Source organism: Anopheles aquasalis, chromosome 3, assembly GCF_943734665.1.
Source record: "Anopheles aquasalis chromosome 3, idAnoAquaMG_Q_19, whole genome shotgun sequence".
Lineage (NCBI taxonomy): Eukaryota > Metazoa > Arthropoda > Insecta > Diptera > Culicidae > Anopheles > Anopheles aquasalis.
In genome coordinates, this window is record NC_064878.1 from 63,073,549 (window position 1) to 63,096,048 (window position 22,500).

General features: G+C 49.2%; 1 protein-coding gene across 6 annotated transcripts in view; it reads right to left on the minus strand.

The window, feature by feature from the left end:
- Positions 1-22,500, minus strand: part of LOC126577592 (supervillin) — a 133,988-nt gene that overhangs the window by 58,634 nt on the left and 52,854 nt on the right. The gene's annotated exons all lie outside the window — the stretch shown is intronic.

The following is a 22,500-nucleotide window of genomic DNA, read 5'->3' on the forward strand; positions in this document are numbered from 1 at the left end:
GGAACAGCGCGCGACGGATTAACCGATTCACATAAAATCGAATCGAATTGTGTGAGTGCAATCGATGTGCAAACCACCCTAATGCGATTGACAATCGTCAACGTCGTCCAGTGCGGCGGTTGTATGACTTCAAGCGGAATTCAAATTGCCTCAGCTTGCGGGAAGGATTACGCCAACTGCACTCAATCCCTTTTTTTTTAATCCTACAATGCGCCCGCAGCAGTATTGCGTTTAATTGAACAAATCCTATCGTCGACATGTTGCCAGTTCCCGGTTGGTGAAGATGGTGATGACCGGCCATCAACGAGGGCCACTATCGATCGAGAGTATCAACGACGCATACAAGGCACACGTCTCCTCTCCCTCTGCTGACGTCGTTGCACAGGCTGTTGGCACCGGCCACAGTACGATCCTAGTTCCTTCTTCTAAAATTACTTCAGGCTCAGCGGTAGCAGCGGTTACACGCTGGCTGGCAGGGCTTCTTGGGCGATTTGTGGGTATTCCGATCGGCACGAGCAGCTTGCTCGAAACATGAGCTAGTTCTCGTGCTTCGTGGCCACCTGTGTGATGGTGAGTGAGTTGGTGGCGAGGGCCTATGATTTATGAGGGCAAACCTCCGCGCAAGAATTACTACCGCGGCCGGACACCAGATAGCAAACGGATCAGGATTAACGGATCCATTCACTTTCTGGTCCGTCCACCGTTTGCTCGCTGCCTTACCGTAGATTGTTCTATGTTTATCACGTCCACGATGACGTGCGGCGATTCATTTCAGTTCCTCTGCATAGCTAGTGCAGCAAGTAACTGCATCGAACCGGCTGCGGCCGTGACTTCTCAATTAGTCGTGCCATTTGGACAGGTGAGTCCAATAGGTTCTTATGACTAGCTGAAGCTCATTCAGAGGCATACAACCTCAAAGTAGAATCGCTTTGTTAAGGTTTCCCGCCATGGCAAGACACCAATAAGTTGGAGTGCTCCATTTGCCACCCAAATACATCACCAACACCAGTCACACTGAACTGAAGTTTTGAAGACGAAAATGGCGGACACCCCTAAGCCTGAAATTAGTGTTTTCCAGCCACGTCAAAACACACAAAAATGCGGCCAGCCCATAAAACATTCACCGTAACTCAACTATGGCTTCCAGTGAGCTAGATAGAGAGGACGGGGTTTTGTGGGTAACAAACGCCTAGGAGAGCCTTTTGGAAGCCGGAGAGGTCTAGCCTAGGTTCTAGCTGCTTTTCCTGTTTATTTATTTTTATGACACAAAACTGTCAGCGAGCGAGTGAACGAGGTGAGGGCCTTCTCTAATACTCGCTTTTTGTTGTGCTCTCTCCTGTGCTGGACCCCGGTTGATGATCCCCCGGGGGGGACTGACAGTTCCGGGACGGAACAGAAATGTTTCGATGTTGATTGACATTGACATTGATGGGCATGTCGTCGATGGGCTACTAGTACTATTCGCTAAAAGGCTTGTCGCGAAAAAGTGTGTTTTATACGGGGGGTTGGTTTCAGTTCCTGGTTACTTTGGTGTGGCTTTAATTGAGGAAAAAGGCTAACACCGACTGGACAACGCCCTCGGATGATACCGAGCTCACCAGTTGTGCTTCGATCAGGACGTAACGATGGGTGACTGACTTCAGTGCCAACTAGATTCTACTGAAATGTTTGCGCAGCTCGCGCTTCGGGCGAATGTTCTCGGTTCTCCTAGTATTTCGCTTCATCACCACCCACCCCGCGAGTTCAGCGAGTCCAGTTCGTCCCCCTCCCTATCGTTTCCTAGCCACGAGACGACCTTCGGGAGTGAAACACCTTTTACTTTCGACATTGACAGCGCTGACGACGCCGGGAGGCAACCGAGACCCGAGGAGACAGACAAAACACAAGCAGACACAGACACAGGGTACGACGTGCCACCTGATGCGCTTGGCCTACGGGGCCCGGAAGTTTATAAAATATCTGCCCCGATGTGGCACCTAGAGGGGCGCCTCCCGGGAGCGCTGACTTACCATAAAAAACAACTGGAATGTGCAGCATCCACCACCATTATTGCAGACCATGCAGCAAAATGCCTTATCTCACTTCACTTCGCTGTGCTTTCTTCCCTTCCAAACCCAAAACACTTCTTTTGCTTTTTTGCTATCGTGATAAAGCGTCACAATCGTGCTGTGACGCTCAACAGATATACAGAGAAGGATACACCCAAAAGCCCCCTGAAAGATGCGCGTGCACAATCACCAAACACTAGAGAAGCGCAACTACTACTACTACTACCACTAGAGACGAAACAACAGAGCTGAGCGACGCGAAGCGCCTAACGCACGAGCGCACTCGCGGAACGCCAATACACAGATGTACTCTGTTTGCAAATTCTATTCCACAACGTCCCAACGCAACCACGCGCTGTCTCACTGACTGGTGGCTGAAGACACTAATGGCTCATCGGTTCGGATAGTAGCCCACGGCTCTTGGCTGGCAGACAAGGCAGACCAGGCAGGCAATTCTTCATCTTCAACGAGTTCGTTCCGCCTGGCCGTTTGTTGCCGGAAAACTGACTGGCCACTCGCTCAATTTTAGTTGTTTTTTTTTTTGCAGACGAAACAGGTGAAGCGCGAAGTGCGTTTCCACCGAGCGCTGATCATCGCGTGGACTCGGTTCCTCTCTCTCTCTCTCTCTAACCTCTCTACCCTTCCAACCAGACCAGAGAGTATGGAGGAAGGTACATAAAATGCGCGATCATTACGAGCTCTCCGCGCTAGGCGCTCTTCATTTGAACGTCGTTCGTCATTTCGAAACATCGATCGGCCACTCTGATCGCCGATCGGTTATTGTAGGAGGAGAAGCGCTACTGCTGCATTCACACCCAGCGAAGGAAGTCGTTGCAGTCCGTTGCTTCATTTAAGAGAGATGCTTCATCAGCTTCGAACTGGAGCGACGCAGCGACCAAGGTGGCCTTCTGATCGGTATCTAAAGTGGATACGATGACGGAGATCCAATTTTCGGAGTCAGCAATAACCGTGCAGACAGAATGCATTCGAATGGATCGACGACGAAAACGACGCCATTCCGACATTCGACACTCTGTGTTTACTCTCTGGTGACGGCGTTCACGGTCGAAATGGAAAACCGGAAAAGTCTGAGACGCCCATCGGAAGTCCCTGATGAGCTGACAAGCGGCCACTGCGCGCTTGGTTTATTGTGTCTTTGTTTTGGAACATGTGACGACGAACATGTCGGCGCGCTGGTTCTACTTAATTACGATCACCACCCCCGCCTTTTTATCGGCGGATCATCTTCGAGATCGGCCTTTCCTTTGAAGAGTGGTGTGTCCACTCTGCCGGATGCGTGCGCCTCGGTGTAACCATCGGTCGAACAAGGTCAGGGACACTGCGTGCTACTGCGTGTCGGCATTCTTGTGTGATCGGTGGTGTACTTGTCGTTCAAGACGGTCGATCGTACGCCAGTAAACAGCTGACCAGTGAAGAAGAGAAATGTCCATATGGGTCACATGCCAGTATCCTTGACCACGCTGTGCATCAGGAAATACAGTTAGTCTCGCTGCCTCGAGTTCTGTTCCAATTTGAACGACCATTATGTGTAATATTCCGTCTTACTAGTTGATCCTCATAATCCATTTAGCATCCAAGGGAAGCATGTCTTTGACTAGCATTCCCACCCATTATCCTCTCCAACATGCATTCTAAGGCGGAATACTGGCACATTGTCACGTGGCTTCACCAACCGCCCTAGAAGGATGTCCCAGATTGTCCGCGTGCGCAACGATGGAGCTTCCGCAAGAAATGGTAACCGCAAGATGTCCACAGCCGTGCCCGGCACGTGAGTTGCATCGCGCAAACAATAGAAACTAAATGCTGCTAAAGTGTCTTCAGTAATGTGGAGTGAATTTCATCACCTCATCAACTGTTGCAACTCATAATTGCCAAACCAAACATAATGTGAAGCCCTGTTCGATGGAACAGGAGCATCATAATAAGCTCCACTCTCCCTCTAAGACCGATAATTCTCATGCGATCGCTCGTTCACACGTCGTCCAAAGCCTTCTGCACACATCATTGTTCGCGTCATTCTGGCTGGTGCAGTGCGCCAGTGGACGCTGCTAAGGTAAACACTAGCGCTCGCGCGGTTCACATAAACAATGCACCCCGTCGACCGCGTAGTGGTGAAGAAATCGCTTTAAAACCACACCAGACGCGTGATACCTCGATCGTCGCACCACCGTCTTCTGAGTCTTCCTCGTGACAGTTTGCACAGTGCGCACACCACATTATTGCCGCAATTTAGTCCGATTACACACCCCTCCCCGGTCCATGCGTGGTGTTAGTGGTGGTGGTGTTTGTGAAATTTAAATCACATTTACCAGACGATAACGCACGCTTGGCGCTCTGGCGACTGATGAAATGACAGATTTTCTCTGGCTTATCCAACACCAGACCACGAAAGGGTCATCTCCGCGTTGTGGTTGGTTGGCGATGGCGCACTTCGTGGCCCTTAAGCTGCATAATCACGAGCTGCGAGTTGACCTGAGAGCGCAATAGTTAGGGCACACACTAGAGCGTGATCGTCAGGCGACGAATCGCCGTCACAAGAGTCACAGCGCTGATTATGTACTCTGCGTACTCTTGCATGACGACCTTACTACGGGTGGCCGGCTAGTGCCGTGACGATATCACCACGAAGATGGCCATACGCACGCACACGGTATCGGTAGAATAAGATCGACAGTGGCGTGCCATTAGAGTGGAGCGTGAGTGTCACATCACGACGAGTGAACACGCAAGACGAAAATACATCGATGAAGAAATTCAATTAAACAAAGGAAGATTGTAACAGATAGGGAGAAGGAGGGAGCAATGTGCTGGGTTGTGGTGCGCGGTATGTCATCGTCTGATAGGAAAGATCGAATCAGGTGCATGGAAGATTTAAATAAAACATTGTTGAATGTAAAAATTGCTATCAAATTTCATAATTATCTTTAGAAGTACTCTCAACTTGTATCTTGATAATAATTATTTTATTGAAGAAAATTGTCTGAAAACCTCAGTGCTCAAATGTTACCAATTGATTAGCCAAACAATAAACGCATAATACAATTGCTGCATTGTAAATCATGTCACTGCCTACACCAGGAGCTCCAGCAACTCCAAACTGATCGCGTTGTGCTGTCCTCTACACATCGTACAAGAGATGATTCATTGCATTCAAAGCATCCCACTTCTGGTGGTGGTTGAGTAACAGCAACACGATAAGAGAACAGTCGTCGCAACAGGCGTCGTTGCCCTCTAACGCAAAGACCAGTTTATGGAGCAGCACACCACACAACACACAAGACCCGGAAGACAGGAAGGTCCACTCCACGCACGCACGTACGCAAGCTCGCCAACGACGCCTCGCATCACATTTATCATTTATCATGGCAACCACAAGTGGACGGACGCTTCCGGCGGCGCACCAGCAAGACAACCCGAGAGGGATCCGAGTAGCCCGTGGCCTGTCATGACATCACAAGTGCACAAACACTCGCTATGCTGCCGAGCATCAACTTCATCAAACATCAACTGCCACATAATGCCACACCCTGGAAGATGAATCTCGGACGCATTCGGTCCCATCCTGACCTCCGTGATGACCTCCGTCGTCATCCAGCCTCTTTGTTACAAGCAGCACTCCGTCCGACACTTTGCGGTCAAAACATAACAACTCACTTGACCGCAGCGGGGGAAGAGGGCACTGATCGATATCTTCCACCATCCCGATCTGGCATTCTGTCGTTCACCCTTATGATTGGTGAACGCTTAAAGGCTCCTGCTCCTCTCGGGTTCGAGGAAAGCTGCAGATGTAACAATGACAAGACCGCACCGCAGACGTCAATTTGCATTTGTGCGCGCTCTGCTCTGTGGCGTTTGCGAATCTCGGAAAGGCCTGAGTGACTAATGATTAGCGTCCGATAATGGTGTCTGTGGCAGCTGGGCAGCCTCTCAGCTTCCATGCAGTATCATTCGCTGCCGTTGACAGTTATTTATCGGCCGAGTGTCATCAATTAGCGATGATTGGTGAGTGCGGCGACGGCCAGATCTGTGTGTCACTATCATCCGCAGCATCGACCCGCAATGAGAAGAAAGTGTGAAGGAAGGTCGTGAGGTGAGATAATCGAATGGTTCGCTGACGCCGGCCATGATTTGATGCAAATGTGTTCCACCCAAGAAACAAAGCAACAAAAAAAAAGGGAAAACGAATGCACAAACCTTGTAATGTAATTAGGGCCGCGTGTTGCTTACATTTACTGGGACGCCAGAGCGGTCTTCGAAAATGTGTCCATTTGTTTATTTATTAATAGTAATAATCCGATTACGGGGCATCGGATGAGGTCACAACAGTTGGGTGGGGTTGGCGAGACTGCTTTCCTAATTATTGGCTGGATTTCGCGTGCACAAATATTCGTGATTGAATGACAGATTTTTAATCTACCTCGCGGATCGTACATATCATTTCGATAATAATAATGAAGAAATGATGCACATTATATAACATTTCAAGGAGTTTAATCACTTTAAAAAGATTAATCTATCACATAACTTTAGAAAGCTATCAAACGTTGTTTAACATAAACTTGTTCTAAAGGCATCAGCCATTATTATCATTAACTTCTGTCCATTTGCTTTTGTGAACGTCATCAGCGAAACGCACGATTTGCAAAGTAGAGACGTATTTCGTTTTATGTAAATCACACAAAACTGCCCCGAAAAACAATTTCGCTAGTGGAACACAAACCATTCTCTCGATTCTTCAGGAACCATTAAACACGAATCGGATTCCCTCGGAAAAGATTCTCCACCAAAATATCATTTCCCATGCGAAAGCGAATACACAAAACAGGATGGCAAAATTGATCCAAAAACCGCTCCATCGAAAGACATTCAATTGGCCAAACGCAATCGACGGTCATTTTTCACGTAAAAGGTGGCCCCTTTTTTTGCAACCCTAGAAAGCACTAGCCCACCGATCGGTCTAGTTTAGTGTGTGGCGATCCACCCAACGTACCATTTGCAAATGACAGAGCGAGCTTCCGGAACACGTTCCGACCAAATGACCCTGCGACGTGCCAGCATCGAGCTTAAGAACACGTGAGCAGCAATGTGAGTGCGTCACAAGGGAGTCAGGGGTTCTGTTGCCATAAAAGTTTTAAAGAAATATTGGTCCACAACGGAATGGTTCTTCGAAGATGCATTGCCAGCATGCGGGTTGCCGGGAATCTTCCAAAAATACTGGCGAATTCTTCATGCATTTCCTCCTGGAAGGTAGTTTGCAGTGTCTGCGATTTGGTCGACGACTTTCAAATAGGAAAATAGGGAAAACCCTTCCCTCGGGGCATCGATCGATCGTGGCACTACTTTGCATTTCTCCCAAGTCGCCGTCCTTTCGAATCACTTATTCGCAATTTTCCCTTCTTTCAACCAACGATAAATACGAATGAACGACACCCAAACGGAGTGACACGTGTGCCACCCAGCTTCTTGGTGCACGTTTAAACGATTTCTCAATATCCAACATTGGTTTTGGATCGCTTTTCACTCAGCGAACGGGGTTGTAACTGCGCGAAACGACGAAAATGAGATTGCAACAATCTGTTAATGGCCGGGATTGTAGAGATCAACTACCCGCCCCCCCCCCCCCCCCCCCCAAAATGGCCAATGATTAGCGCGACCAATTCACATTTCTGAGAGACACAGAGAGTGTCGGGTGGACACAATAAAGGTGCGAGGTAAATTCATAAAATTGCTCAAATCGCCGACGTCGAACTCCACGGTAGCACCCAAAACGCCCAAAAAAAAACACAAAATCGGCAACACTTGCGAGTCATGGCTTTTTTTTTGGCAATCTACAGCGTTTTTCCTTTTATTATCGTCAACCCATTCACCCACCTCACCAGTTCCGCCAACTCCGTCGCTTGTGAAGATCGTCAGCGCCACCGTAAGCGCCATGAGGGAAAAACTAATTTTACGATAAACGCCATTGCGTAAGGCCTGAGAGACTGAGGCAACTCGGGGAAGGGGACGAAAACTGGGCCATGCGAATGGTCAAGCGATCAAATCATCGAAGGACAGAAAGAGAGAGAGAGGGAGCGAGGCGCCGGTCCAGTGCCGATTCGGTCACTTTGGAAAACTCATCGACACATCGGTTGCTTCATCTCTTTCTGCAGAGTAAAGCGTCGTCTAGCCGGCTGGAACAAACAGCTCTCGATCTCGATCTTTACGCTCAAGACCATCTCCTTCTCATCGAGCGATCGAGCACCGTGGCCGTTTCGCTTTTGTGGAAACTCCACGCTCCACGACATCATCGTCGTCGTCGTCGTCGTCCGTGATTTGCCAATCGGTGATGATCGCTAGCAAGTCAGGGGGAACCAACAATAACACCGTGTTAGCAGCTCGAGGGCCACGCGTATGATTAATGAAGATGCACTTACGCATCGTTGAGGTGTGCATCCGTGGGCATCTCCGGCCCACCTCGAGGAGGGTGTCGGTCGAGAGATCGACCATCGGCGCGGTTGCTGTTGACCCATTTGCTAAATGAAGCTCGATCGATGCGAAAACAGATTGCAAAAACACAATTGTGCTGATGGCGAGTGATAGTGGACCAGCAAATGAAATGAAAACACTTGGATTGTTTACAAAATAATCAGCAGAACGCTCACTCGTAGCAGCTTTCGCGTCGTTTGTTCGCGTTTAAGGAACAAACTTCGTAAACTCCTGGACTTATCCTGGACTTGACATTAAAAAGGATACTAAAAGAAACATAAAACGATTCGCTTTCTCCCTTAAAAACCCCCCTAATGCAATGCGCTATCCGCAGGTTTCGCTTTGCACATTTTGCCAATTGAAATGCAAGCGAAGCGAGCATAATTTGATAAACTCTCTGGCAAAAGGCGGATAAAAACGCCAAGTTTATGGACAGTTCAACCGTACCGTTAGCTCGATACCGACGACCTCAGCGAGTTTTCAGCGAGCTCGATCACATCCTAAGCCCTCAATTTATACAAATTGAACATTCCGGAGCGTTAGCCTCCGTAGGGAGAGAACACGCTTCTCCGTCTGTTGGTTGCAAGCTGTGGCTTCATAAAACTTGGCCACCCCGCATAAACTCTCGACTGGACGCGCCCAACGAACGTACGAACGAGAGTATGGGTTTTTAGTAAATATTTAATTGATTTTGCCTTCCGTCTCTCTCGAAGATCGTGTAGTTGAACTGGTCACAGCTTATCTTGATATAAAAGCTGGCGACAACCTGGTGAAGTGAGTTCCGCGTGTGTGAGTCGGCGCACACCCCGGCATTCCCGGCATCTGGACAACCGCCACAAGGCTCGATGATCAAAGTGGTGCGTGGCATTTTAGCGGGCAAGCAAAATGCTGTAAATTATTTATCAATTAGCTACTTTTTCCCCACAAGCTTTCCTCAGTTCCATGTGTTCCATGTGTTTCTCACACAAGAAACTATCATACGTCGGTCGGAGTGTCGTCGAAAGGCACGACACAACCGAAACCGGAACCGGGAGCACGCGGGGCGCGCGAGGGTCATTAGACAAGACTCGAAGACGACCGTTGTTAATGAGCCAACCGGAAAGTCCAGCGATGGCGAAAGTGAAAACGGTACCACCGGGCAGCCTTCTTCCGGGATCAGCCAGCGTCTGTTGGCCAATCACCGATTCCCGCCGCCGGGACCACGATTTGCATCGCATCGACCTCCACGACGATTCGATCGTTTGGCATCATCATCGGCAGGTACCACTTTCACCACAGAGACTGGGGGCGATAGAGCCGCTCTCCCCAGAGACCGAACCAAGTCTAATTCACTTGACCTACATTCCACCGGGGGGAGGAGGGAGCTGCGGGACGTTCTGCGGACCGCTGGCAAACCACCAAAAAGTGGTCAAAGTTCTTCAGCAAATTTGCTCGTCCAGTTCAGCAGTCCAGCAGCAGAAATTGAATCTGACTTCTTCTCGGTGGTGCTGGAAATCCAGGAGTTACGGGAGAGAATCCCAAAAGTTAATTTGCCTCAGTGCAGATCCGAGTCCTTCTCGACCATCAAACTGAGACTAAAAGGGGAGAGGAAGAGTGGATACAAGGGTTACATCAGGTGCGGTCCCATGGCCATGGTGTATCTAATAGCCCCTGTCAAGAGAGAAACCCTACAGAGCTACTAGAGCGCCAGGGCACCAGGGAATTGCAATAGATTGCTTTTCCTTCCATTCACCAGAGACTTGTGATGCTGCTGGTACTGGTACTGGTGCTGCACGTGTACGTGGTGTGCATGGATAATCAGGAAGAAAGATGATTGACAAACCGAATTAACTCGGTTGGATACATTGTACCGTTGTTAGCCAACTCAGCTACAGGGCACACCGTCCTTTCTTATTATCTGTAAAGTGAAGAACCTTTTCACAAAACCCCACAACCAACGAACGAACGAAGCAGAATTGACACACATTCAGCCCCACCGCCAGGCCGCATTAACCTAGATATTTACAAAATTACTCGCATTTCACATCCCGCGACCCAAAACCTCGATGTGCTGGAGAAAAGCAGGAAAGTTAGCATAATTCGCTCAGCATCAGCAGCCCCAGTAAAAGGTCAGGTTCAGGCCATTCTTATCTTCACCAAGGGGACCGCAGCAGCACTAGGTAGCGTCGCGTCTTATGGTGATAACTTGCAGCGCTTTATGGGCCCTAAACGATAAAAACGTGACTTCCATTCCGAGCTTATGTTGCGAACGTTGTGCTCGCGGAGCACTAGAGAGAGATTTGATTGCACAAAGCGATTCGCACAGCGCACAAAGTGTGTCCCAAGGATTCCTAGCTCGGAACATGCCACTAAGAATGCCACGACGACGACGACGACGCAGACGACGACCAGGACAGTGGCCTTGGGCGAAATGTAATTTCAGACATTCTTGACCTTCGGGGTGGTTTCGGGTGAGGTGATTCCAAATCAGACGATGGTGCTACCATTCCGACGCATCTTTTGCGTAGCCCAGACGTAAAAGCTGCCGGGCCCAAAATGCCACCAAGTGTGAAATGGCACCGGCACCGCGACCGAGGTGGTGTTGGTGGTGGACGAGAAAGTGGAAATATCCTTAACCTACTTTTCGGTGACAGTGACAGTGGCGTTGGTGTCAGGGAGAAGCCGGTAGCTTCTGGTGCCTACGCGCGCGCTTTACGAGAAATGAGTCACCAAACTCGGACCGGCCGACCTCACACACGCGACCAAGAATCGGCAAGAAGCTTTTTGGGGGGACACATTGTGTTGTATGTCCTCCTACAACCGATTCGATTCCTGATGCCGGCACAACGACGTGACTCACCACGACTACGATGTGTAGGGAGAGTGTGGAGAACCGACTGCTCCAAGGAGCGCCAAGGCTGTCTCGTCGCCGTCGTCGTCGTCGCCCCCGAGGCTTACACAATGTGTTTTGTTCCCTTCCCCGCCGCTCCTTTTTGCAACGATTGCAGAATGATGCCGGGTCGCTCGCCCAAACACGAAACCAACGCGCGAGGAACGTTCCATCATCAGCATCAAGATGTGTGTCTGTGTCCGTTTAGTGACAGGTTCTGGGACGTGCTATCCCGAGGTTTCTACGGTGACCTTTTACTCAAAGACCTGACAGACCACAAACACATAAATCGCCTTGACGGAGAAGCTTCAATTACTTGGAGTTGGTGGGAGTGGTTTGGGAACAAAAAGCATCATCACAGAATGTCGGCTATTGAAAAGCTGATTAGCACTGATGAATGTATTGCGGATAGCGCAATGATAAGCAAATTGAGCAGCAACTCTTGTGAATGTGAAGTAGCATAACTTTTCCCGTCCCGACGCGAGACAAACGTTGACAAATGGTTCAACTTCCGAACTTCTCCATCCAGCAGCGGTGATGGTAGCATCTGTCTTCGACGAGATCTCATTAAAAAGAGCCATCGAGAAGCAGAACCACCGTCTGGCAAGTCGCGCCGGAGCCGGAGAGAACCTCGCGAGAGTGTAGAGTGCTTTCAATTATTCCGATACGCTCGAACGGAACTTGCTCTTTAGTACCGACTACCGGCGACCTACCGTAACGAAGAACGCGGAGAGACCGAGACCGAGCAGAAGCACGTGCAGTTCACCGAAAAATCCGCCACGACGAGCGATCCTGGCGGAGTGCAGGAGCCACGCCGAGTGTACCATTACAGAAACACCAGACGCTCGCGCACTCGCCAGAACAGAGTCTGGAGAGTTTTATAATCAGAAGGATGAAAAATGGGTCTGCGACAAAGCAAAAGGTTCGCTCAACCGCAGGAGCAGTAGCATCGCTAGGGGTTCACCGTCGCCCATTTGCTCTCGTTATCGTCTGCAATCGATCCACCCTCCGGTCCATTTCGGTGCGCTGCACAAACGAACACACTTGGAGGCACGTGGTGGTGATGGTGGTTCTTCTGGAGAATTCCGCAAGGATTCACAAATTGGAGGAAACATCGAGGGAAGAGAGGAAGCTGTCTGGATGGTTCTGCGGGAGAGAGAGAGAGCCACAGTCACTGTCTGTCTGTCTGGCATCCCAGATTATGCGAGACTTGCTGCAGCCAGACATCCGTTCGGTTACTACTCAGACGACCTGACGCAGCAAGAAGTGAGTTTGGAGTGGTCCGGGTCGAGCACAATTTCGGCAAACGCTTCAAACAGCATAAGCTTCAAAGATTTTTGGTGAAGTAAGTATCAACTCTTGCTCCAGTTCTTCAACAAATAATTGCACTTTCACAAAGAAATGCTCCTGATGGCTGTGGTCTGGACCGTAAGAATCCAACAAAAGAACAAGAGCAGCCAAACGAGTCACGTGTCACATCAACGAGACAGAGAGGTGGCCTTATTCTTGCAAGATGCACTGGAACCAGGTCCATCGACCAGAGCCGGGAGACAGTTTGAAGCGGGGACTGGGACGTTCTTTGTCCGCAATTGCCACATTACGTGGCAGACCACATCGTGCCTCCACAGCAGCCGCACACTCTCTTTGTGTCTGTCTGGCTGCCTGACTAGAGCCCACGGCGGGGTGTGAATCTGATCTGCGGCGAAGAACTCGAGCGTAGCCCAGAAATTGGAAAAATGACAAACTCATCAGCCGGGAAAGGGTGCGGCGCTGCTGTGTGCGAGAGACGAGGGTGGACTACTTATTTGTCGCTTCTTCTCCACCTCAGCGCATCACACCTCTCGCCAAACATCGTACCACATTGATACCGTGGTGGTGTTTGCCCAGACATTGCGCTCGTGGCACAATCTGCTGCGGATTGGGATAGGTTCGCCTGCGGGCGGGCGGCCGCTCTAACGAGTGCTGCGCTGGCTCCAGGAGTTATGCTCCAGTTTCAAAGCGAGCAGACGAGCGACTTGTTACAACATTAAAATACAATTTAAAAGTTAAGCTCCGTCGTGATTAAAGAACTGTTTAGTTGAGCTCCGAGCTTCATAAAATAAACCAGAGCCTCATTTAAGTAAACCTCGGAAAACATTCCGCTAACCATGTTGTTGCATTGTTAGTTAATCTTGAAAATTGCAAACCTCCCCTAAGAAGGAACTGTAGAACAAGTTACCGCCATCGAGGAAGGTGTGGACCGTTTGCAAGGTGATACGGACTTTGCAGACGGAGCGCTGCGCAGCGAGAGCAGACTGTGCAGACCATATTCGGTAACGTCTGCCGCACACTCCAAATTAACTTCTGCTCTTTTGTTTTTCTTCTCGTCTTGTCTCGTCTCGTCTCGCGCTGCTCTCAGGAAACAGGATTCACCAGTTTCGGTGGACGGTGGAGGTCGTACGCGTCCGTCAGCGACACGGAAGACCTTCCCCGGTTGGTACCTCGGGGGTGCAGTCTCTCAGGTGACGACCGGCCCCAACTGCAGCCGAACTCGATCACCCTTCGCATGCGCATCGCTCGCATCGTCGTCGTCGTGTGGCTCTCCTATGCTGAAGGTCCTCCACCTTGCCACCGATTGCCCGATGGCCCAAATTGGTAAAATGAAGCACGGCGCCTTTCCTTGAACCATTCCGCCGTGCCGTGGCCGGCTTGGTGTCCACCAGCCGTCCTTGGGAGAGGAGGACTTCCGCACGACCTAGAGCCACGACACTTTGCTCTGGCGGCTCGGGTCTCCAGCGCATCGACAGGATTGACGGGAATGGAACATGACATGGGGGAGGGAAAACCCAACGTCTTGCGCTCGTTACGTACGTTTGATACCCGCTGGTCGTCGTGATCCTGGACGACCTTAAGGAACCATATAAAATCCCCGCGAAACATAACGACCACGGGAACAGGAATATATTAAAAAGGTGAACGAATGATGTCGATATCCCGAGGGCCATTTGATGCTGCACCAAGGGATGCGGGTCGTATTTCAGGAAAGTTGCGAATGTACCGAGTGGACAGTTTTTTTGTTGTTGCTGTTGCCGTACGCCATTGGTGTGTCCTTAAAAGGATAGCGGTCGAGATCGATCTTCTGTGGCCGCCTTTTTTTCTGCACTGCATGTCGACGATACGCGCTGGCCGCCAGGTCGCATACTTTTACCGAATAGCTGATTGATATGCGTCGATCGAACCATACATTGTAAGCGAACGAAACGAGGATCTTGTCTGCACTGTTGCAATACTTGATCGATCTGACAATTTAAGGTATAAGGTAAGGATCTCATTCAGCATAATGTGTATTTTGATTTTATTATCATGATTGAAATTCCTGGGAAAAAAAAGCATTTAACGAACTGCTTAATAGTCGCTACGTCTCAAACATCCGAGTGATCTTCCCTTGTCCATGGCCACAATTCTCCCTAATACAGAACATGTTTCGGAAGATTTTGGTCCAAACCAGTTCCAAAACCCCCCCGGAACATGGAACTTTGCATCACAATTTTATGCAAAAAAAAACCCACAACACTCTGTGTCGCATTCTAGCAGCGACTGCGGTCTCTTTACCTTTCACATCCAAAAGTGGACGTTCAGCTTTTTTGTTATGGTAATGGTGGTGTGGCCAGTGAATTCCGGACAGCGAAAACGTCGGCGACACCGAAACTGTTTCAAATAATACAATGGATTGAACCCGATTTGCATCACAACGAACGGCAGCTGAGAAAGCAACCGACGACACATAAAGGGGCCGCTGGCCCATTTCTCACCAGAAACGCAACGGTGCATTCGGCCATTGGCTGACCTCGGCGGTTGTGGAGTGTCAGATTTGTTAAAAGTTATGTACCTTTAATAGTGAATTAATTGATCATTCAGTGTTCAAAGAGCCTTATTTTTAAACGCTTATTTTTTACCTTGATAAACGCGTAATTGACGTGCCCCAAAAATAACAAATCACCGTGATGAGTAATTATAGCCCACCAAAGCGCGGGGAGCTCACTGTAAAGCCGATAGCACCGCCTGATAGTCCCCCTAAAAACCAGAGACTCCAGAGCATGTGTTTGTTCCCACCAGATAAGACCACGGGCACCAGGGGTACACGCTATTAGCTGGACGTTATCAAACCCAATTGACGGCCCTCTTCCGCCCGTCCAGAGTGAGACCAATCATCATCGTCGTCGTCGTCGTCGTTTGAGCGCACTGAGCACGACGGCCACCATCACCACGCCGCCGCTCTTATCACGCGGCAGCGCATACCGTGCGACGACCAACCCACGACGATAAAGCCCCGTCGTTTGCTGCGGTGAAACTGGAATCCCAAAAAGCCATGACCAGGGGGCAATGAAATGTCGGTCAACAGCTCCCGGCGGCGTTGACCTCAGACCCGGAATAAATTACCAATCTGGCACGTAATTGGAGGGCTGGATGGTCATCACCGAATGACGCTCTATTTGACGATGGACTAGCTCTACATGCCGGCCACAGAGTACATTCAAATGATTTTTCTACCGTACAACAACGAAAAAAAGTGCCGGAAAACATGGTCCACTACCACATATGGCCATTAGACGCGGGAGTAACGGTAGAGAGTACTTTCATGAAGCATAAAAAAATGCCCTTGCCATGCTGCTGAAGGGTGCAACAATTGTTCTGGACGTTATGTGAGCTGAACCGCGCGTATAGGTACGCACGGTTCGGATACGGCTCTCTGGCTAGAGGTAATTGACCGAAAATTAATCTACTTTTACCGTGGGTGGCCAACGCCCACTTTAGCCACCTGGACCGCGATCTCGACAGCAAACAACCGGATGTGAGTGAGAGAGAAAAGCCAATCAACATCCAGCATTCCGGCGCTCGAGTCATGCTCGAGAATTGCTTTTTTGTGGTTCTCAGCTCAGCCGGAGGGAGATCGGATATTAATTCTTGATGCGGACACCATCACATGAAGCCCTTGGTGGTGGGAATTGCGAAAAACAAATCAAACCATAGCAGGGAAGGTGTGAACGTGGGATCGTGGTTGATCGTAGCCTGGGGTTGAGGCTTATGACTGCGCAACGGCTTATCGGCCAAGCAGATCACAGACACTCGCTGTGCCAGCTGGCGATCTGCCTAACAGATACGCAACTCCATCACCACACCACCGCAACCGCAAACACCTCACCTGCTTCTTCTGCTGATGGTGATGATGGTTCGATTAATGAGGGGAACCCCTTCTGTGCTGTGTGGTCGATCTCCGATCGATCGATTCCGCTTAAACGGATTTTCTTTTTCCAGCCATTTTTTCACTTGCACTCTACTCGCACCGGTTTGGCGATGAAAGTGGAAACATGAGTGAATCAATTATGCCACCCCTAAGCCCGATCGATCTTGCCACACAATCAACCTCTCGGTGCACACCCACCCGGACGCTGGGCTGGGCTGTGTTGAGCGGAGTTTCACTTGATGCTCGCTCACGTTTGTTGATCGATTGATGCTGAAAGTGCGGTTGGATGGTTTGCAGCATTGTTTGAACAGATTGAAACGATCGTAGCCGTATGGGTCAAAAGATGGGAGCAGCGCTTATCGTTGCTTGGTCCGCTGATGATGCAAGCACATTACACACATGATGTGTGGAGCAGTTCCTGTTTTATCTAAACAGATATCTGACTGATCATTACGCCGGCACCCTTCCTGATCCTGACGTCATTCGAAAGTGTGAAATCGATTTTTTGAGGGGATTCACACTATCATTAGTAACTGAAATGCATAAGAATGGTTTGGTGGCCAATCATAGCCATTTAGGAAGATTAAAAGTATAAAGCAAATTATCGAACGCCAGCAGTTAGGTAATGACAGAATTTTATTCCTTTTTCGAAAAGAGACTAGGAAGTTATAAAAGTTTTGAGGAAATCATAGGAAAGACGCAAACAAATGATTCATCAGCCTTACATTTTTAAATAAAATTATACTGTTAATCTATTAAAACGTAGCAAATTGAAAACTAAACTCAACAAATAATTCATTTCTCACCAACCTACGATCGATCGGTCACTACAAAACAGAAACCACGCTCGGGATAATTATTTTCCTCGGTGGTCAATTTATGGGCATTTTAAAATCACCTCCCGTACGATCGTTTCTTCAGCGTGGTAAAAGAGAAAGAGGGAGTGAGACCGCTCGGCACATCAAAACCCAAGCATGGCATTCTTTCACTCGATCAGCTGACCTTGTGACACGCTCGATCGCGGCCCATTTTGGACGCTTCATAAATAACAAATCGATCAATTTGCAATCTGGCACCCTCAACGATCCGTCACTAACCTACTACGGCCTCATAGACGTACCCGTGAATCACATTCACTTTCATCGATCGGCGATCAACGGTGATCGCTTTTCCCTCCCATTTCACACGCATTACACGCATTGACCCTGGGAGCCTGTGGGTGGCACTGCGCCTAGCAGGAGGTATATTTGCTGCGCCAGCATTCCCAAAACGACCAAATCTAACCAATCAAATGATTAATTTGCGTTTCTGCCCTGCGTCTTATGTCACAATGCCCACGACGGTTTGTGCTCGGTTTCGTTGGTGGCCTCGCCCTTTCTTTTTCGCCAACCCGTACACTGTGTGCAATGGCGACCCGTTATGCGCGTACCCGTGGTGCCCGGCGGCTGCTAGTGTGTGGGCGCCAGTCTGTAGCTGAGTCAAATCCATCTCGCAAAATCACAAATCAAAACCGCGAAATGATATCGAGTTGAAGCGAGTGTTTGGGCGACGCCAAGAGGGGAAAAAAGGTCAAACACCGTGGGGAGTGCGGAGAACGAAAGGGAAAAGGACCAGATCCATTCTCTAAAACCCCCTAAAAACTCCATCGCAACAGCAGATCGCGAATTGATTGACCGCGGTTCGGATGTTGGCCAACGAAAGGAAGGGAGAAACGGAGAGTGCGCGAGTGGCGCGGAGTGGCCCCGTGAAAAGGTGTGAAAGAATTATTACATCTTGCGAAACCGGAGGCGGATTATGATGGATTCTTCCTCCACGGTGGAGTTTGGAATGGCCACATAAAGCTCCCTCCCCCGGGGGCCGACCGCGTGCATCCGGCCGTCCGTCCGTGCGATGCGGCAAATGAGCCATGAAGCCGCCACTTACGAATTCGTGGGCTGGCCAGCTTCTCGGAGGTCAGCCTTAGCTTCTTCGTTTTGGTTTTTATTCAGTCCATTTTTTTCCAGTACGTTTTATTTGGCCGCCGCTTTAAGGGTAGGCAGTGATATTTACGCACTTTTATGAAGAGGACTGTCCGTTGTATCTGTCTGTTGTGACCATGCGAAGACCGGAAGACACAAAACAGAAGCAATTCGTAAGCGCAACCAACCGTTTAACTGGGCCGGCCGTGGTAGCAATTCGAGCGTATCCTGGCGCCAATTGAGGATACTTGTTGGACCTCGCTCCAATATATAAAAAAAACACAATGCGTTCCTCGTGACAAAGAAGCGGATACTTTCAGTTTAGCCGATTAGTGGGCTCTGTTTGACGTTGGGCTAAAGATATGAAAAATGAATTTATTAGATGAATTCATTTTCAGTAATAATAGGTTGCATATAGGATGAGGAGAAGACCTGCCCAGTATCTCGAGTATTCTTTTATGACTTTTGAAAGCAATCAGAAAAAAGCTTCTTAAGAATCTTGAAAGCAAAGAAGGAGAAGCCACACACCCGGCGGTGATCAAATCAAAATGCGAACGAATTAAGAATCGATCCAGATTTAACCACTACCCTACCGTGGAATACAATCACCAATTATGATGCCAATCAATTGCACCAATCACCGGCACCACATCTCATGCAGCTCTCCATGGATGTGATGCCAATAAAGAGTAGATTAACTTCTCGTTGCGCAAAAACCTGTCCGTACTCTGGATAATCTAGCAGCAGTCCAGCATAGGCAGACATGCTCGGCTGGCTGGCAGGCCGGTTGGCGATAAACTCTTAATTACCATCGGGCGCAGAACGGGCGAGAAAGGCAAACAAGCAACATTTCATGTTGTGGCCTGTTCTCGGGGGAATAAGCAGAGATGCGGCCACCCAATACACACGACGAGGAGCTGAGCCTGTCACGCGAGCCTATAAAACAATACGCCACGCCATCATGACGAACAAAAGGTGAGGCGAGAGCTTTGAGTCTTTGCTTTTTTTGTGTTGTACTACTGCTACTGCTGCTGCTGCTGCTGCTGCTGAACGGAATAATTAAGTTTTAAAAATAGATTCTACAGGCGTCACCACCCTTTTCCTGGGGATACCGGAATCCTTGAGGGTACTCGATACGGAACACCAACGCCAAGCGATGCCAGACGGCATCGATCTGGTGCTGAACTGGCCCCCCGTAATTGGTATCACCTTTCGCGAGAGTAATGCTTGCTTCATTATCCAGCATTCTCTTCGTCTCCTGCTGCTGCATCTTCAATCGCATCGCAGGATGCGGCAGGACACCAGGGCTGCTGACTGACAGCTGATATGACCTCGACCTTCGGGTTGTGCTTTCTTCTCGAACGCGCCGGCGAAAGTTCAGAGAATCACGAAAGGTCAGGTGTCACGGAGGGTCCTTTGCGATTTGCGCGTAATTGAAACGCGATTGATATTTATCCATCAATCGCCTGTCAGTTCACCGGGAGCACCATTCTGGAGCACCAACCATGAAACATCATCTGTCTCCATTGAATGAACTTGCTTCGCTCTAATTATCTTACACGCCATTCTGCAGACCGTCGTCTCATTGGTGCGACATTCGGCGCACATTACCATAATTCATTCACCAGTCCCACAACCTCCCAAAGCAGTGCATTTTCAGCACTCCAAAATGACTTCAACTCCGACTTCGCTCCACTAAATAATGCATCCAAACTGTCGCTACAGTTTGCGGTATTACCATTCTTTTGCTGCTTTTCTACCGCATGCTGCTATGCAGCTTCTTCCTTTCAGTCGACGACGAACGGACGAGATTTCGCCAGAAGATGATGCTTACCTGCAATGGAAAAGAAACGAAAGAAAAAAGAACGATTTAGTCGTCTAGCGTAACATTAATACACGGGATGGCTTCCAACCAAAAGCCCGCTCCCGGGGGGTGGGGACTTGGAATGATTAAACGGAAAGCACAAAAATGCAGACAATAAGTGGCTATGGAAGTGGCGTCGTTGTCGTCGTCGTCGCTGTGTTATTCAGCCATGCACGAGGGGGTTCTGGAATTGGTTTTCGGCTTTGCTTCAGAACAATTTGCAGTAGCACGCTCCGAAGGCGCGTCATGACAGCGGAGCGGAAAACGCTTTTACTGCAAAAGTTGTCCAAATGATTTAGTTGCTTTTTGTGCGACTCACGAAAACGAGCAAATGAATCCCAAACGCCATACCATTTAATGATGAATATGCAAAATCCAACAATAGCATCCCCACTGACAACCAAGAACCATTATCATCTTCAAATTTGCTTCCTCCAAGCGCGTAGAACTCGCCTGAGAGAACACAGTTTGCTTCCGAGGAGTGTGGTGATCGCATACATAATACTGCAGGCGGCGGTGCTGTAGTTCCGAAACCGTAAGCAAGATGCCACTTCCGTGGCGTTGCATTTGTGGAGTATGTTAAGTTATGTTTGGCATGTAACTAAGAGGAAGCTCTGCCTTCGCTCTATTTCGTGAACGAACAACTTTTGTCATAGTGCTCCCCAGGTGAGCTCGTCGGGATGAACGAGAACGATGCTAGTTTTAATGAGTTTCTGGAATGCGATATGAGCTCAACTGGAAGCTGGTTAAATCTAATCGATAATGATACAGAGATGTATTGAATTTCATGAATTGCGAATCGTAATGAGTCTTTCACTTTAATTCTTATTATCTTGTTGATGTTTTCCATAATTGAAACACTTATTGGACACTTGTATAGAAGTTCTAAGTACCTTCTGGTGTCTTTTCGAAGTAGAACACACAATGTAGAGCAGTTCTGGAGCACTTTCCCCGAAAAAAAACCGATAACGCGCTCCGTAATCGCGTTTCACTCTGCCACACGGGCACGCTTTGAACTCTAATTCCTAGCCTAAGTAATGCATGGACTACCGCCACTAATGGACCACTTTCAGCTGATTACACCTCATCAGCTATTCCTCCCCACCGGTCCCGTGGGTGGTGGTGGGCGCCAGCAACACCGACAGAGACAACATATCATGCGGAGCCATCCAGCGCCCCAGGTTACTTAAGCTGCTCGCTCTCTATCTCTCGAGTGCCATGTATATTACCAAAGAGTACAGGAGAGATCAAAGGATTGTCTAATTCGCGGCATCACACCTCCACAAAATGCAACTCAATCATCATCATCATCAGCAGCAGTAGTAGCAGCAATCAACGTCCAGGGATCGCGTTTATCACTCCCAAGTCGGAGCTGAGCTTTCGTCGCAGCCAGGAACGCTCTGACGCTGATGACACTTTTGATGAGGTGCAGTAGCACCGCGACCAGTCTTCTCCTCATCCCCATCATCCGATCATCAACTAATAGCCTCTACCTAAAGGCGATCTCCAGGCGCAGGTGAAAAAAGGGAAAGTGTCTCTGGGGGTGAGAAAGGTTTACTTCCGTGGTATTCAGTGCCATCCAGGGCGCCTTTAGCTGCTGCTGCTACTGCTGGAGAGTGAAATCAGGAGGCGCCGTTCGGTTGACGCTGACCATGGGCAGCCAGCAGCAGAAGCGAAAACAAATTTGCTTATGAGGAAGGCCACTTTACACTTCGGCTTTTGATCGAAGTTGGAAAGCCGGTTTATGGCGCAGCATAATTTCACCAGCGATCGGCCCATCGGTCCATCGGTCCATCGTCACCATCGGACAAAGTAATAGATTGCTATGCCCGTGTCGCTGGAGCCGGAGCTGAAGCCAGGGCCTGGTGATTGATTTTCATTTCCAACGAAACTAACATTCCAGCCAAAGCGAGGACAGCGGGAATTCCAGCAGCTCAGACGCAGGTGCGCCGGGCTGGAAGAGGACAGGATTATGATTTACGAAGTCATAAAGCCCTCGCCGCCATCACGGCTCCAAGACTGCTGTGTTTTCTCACCATTCCAACTGGCCC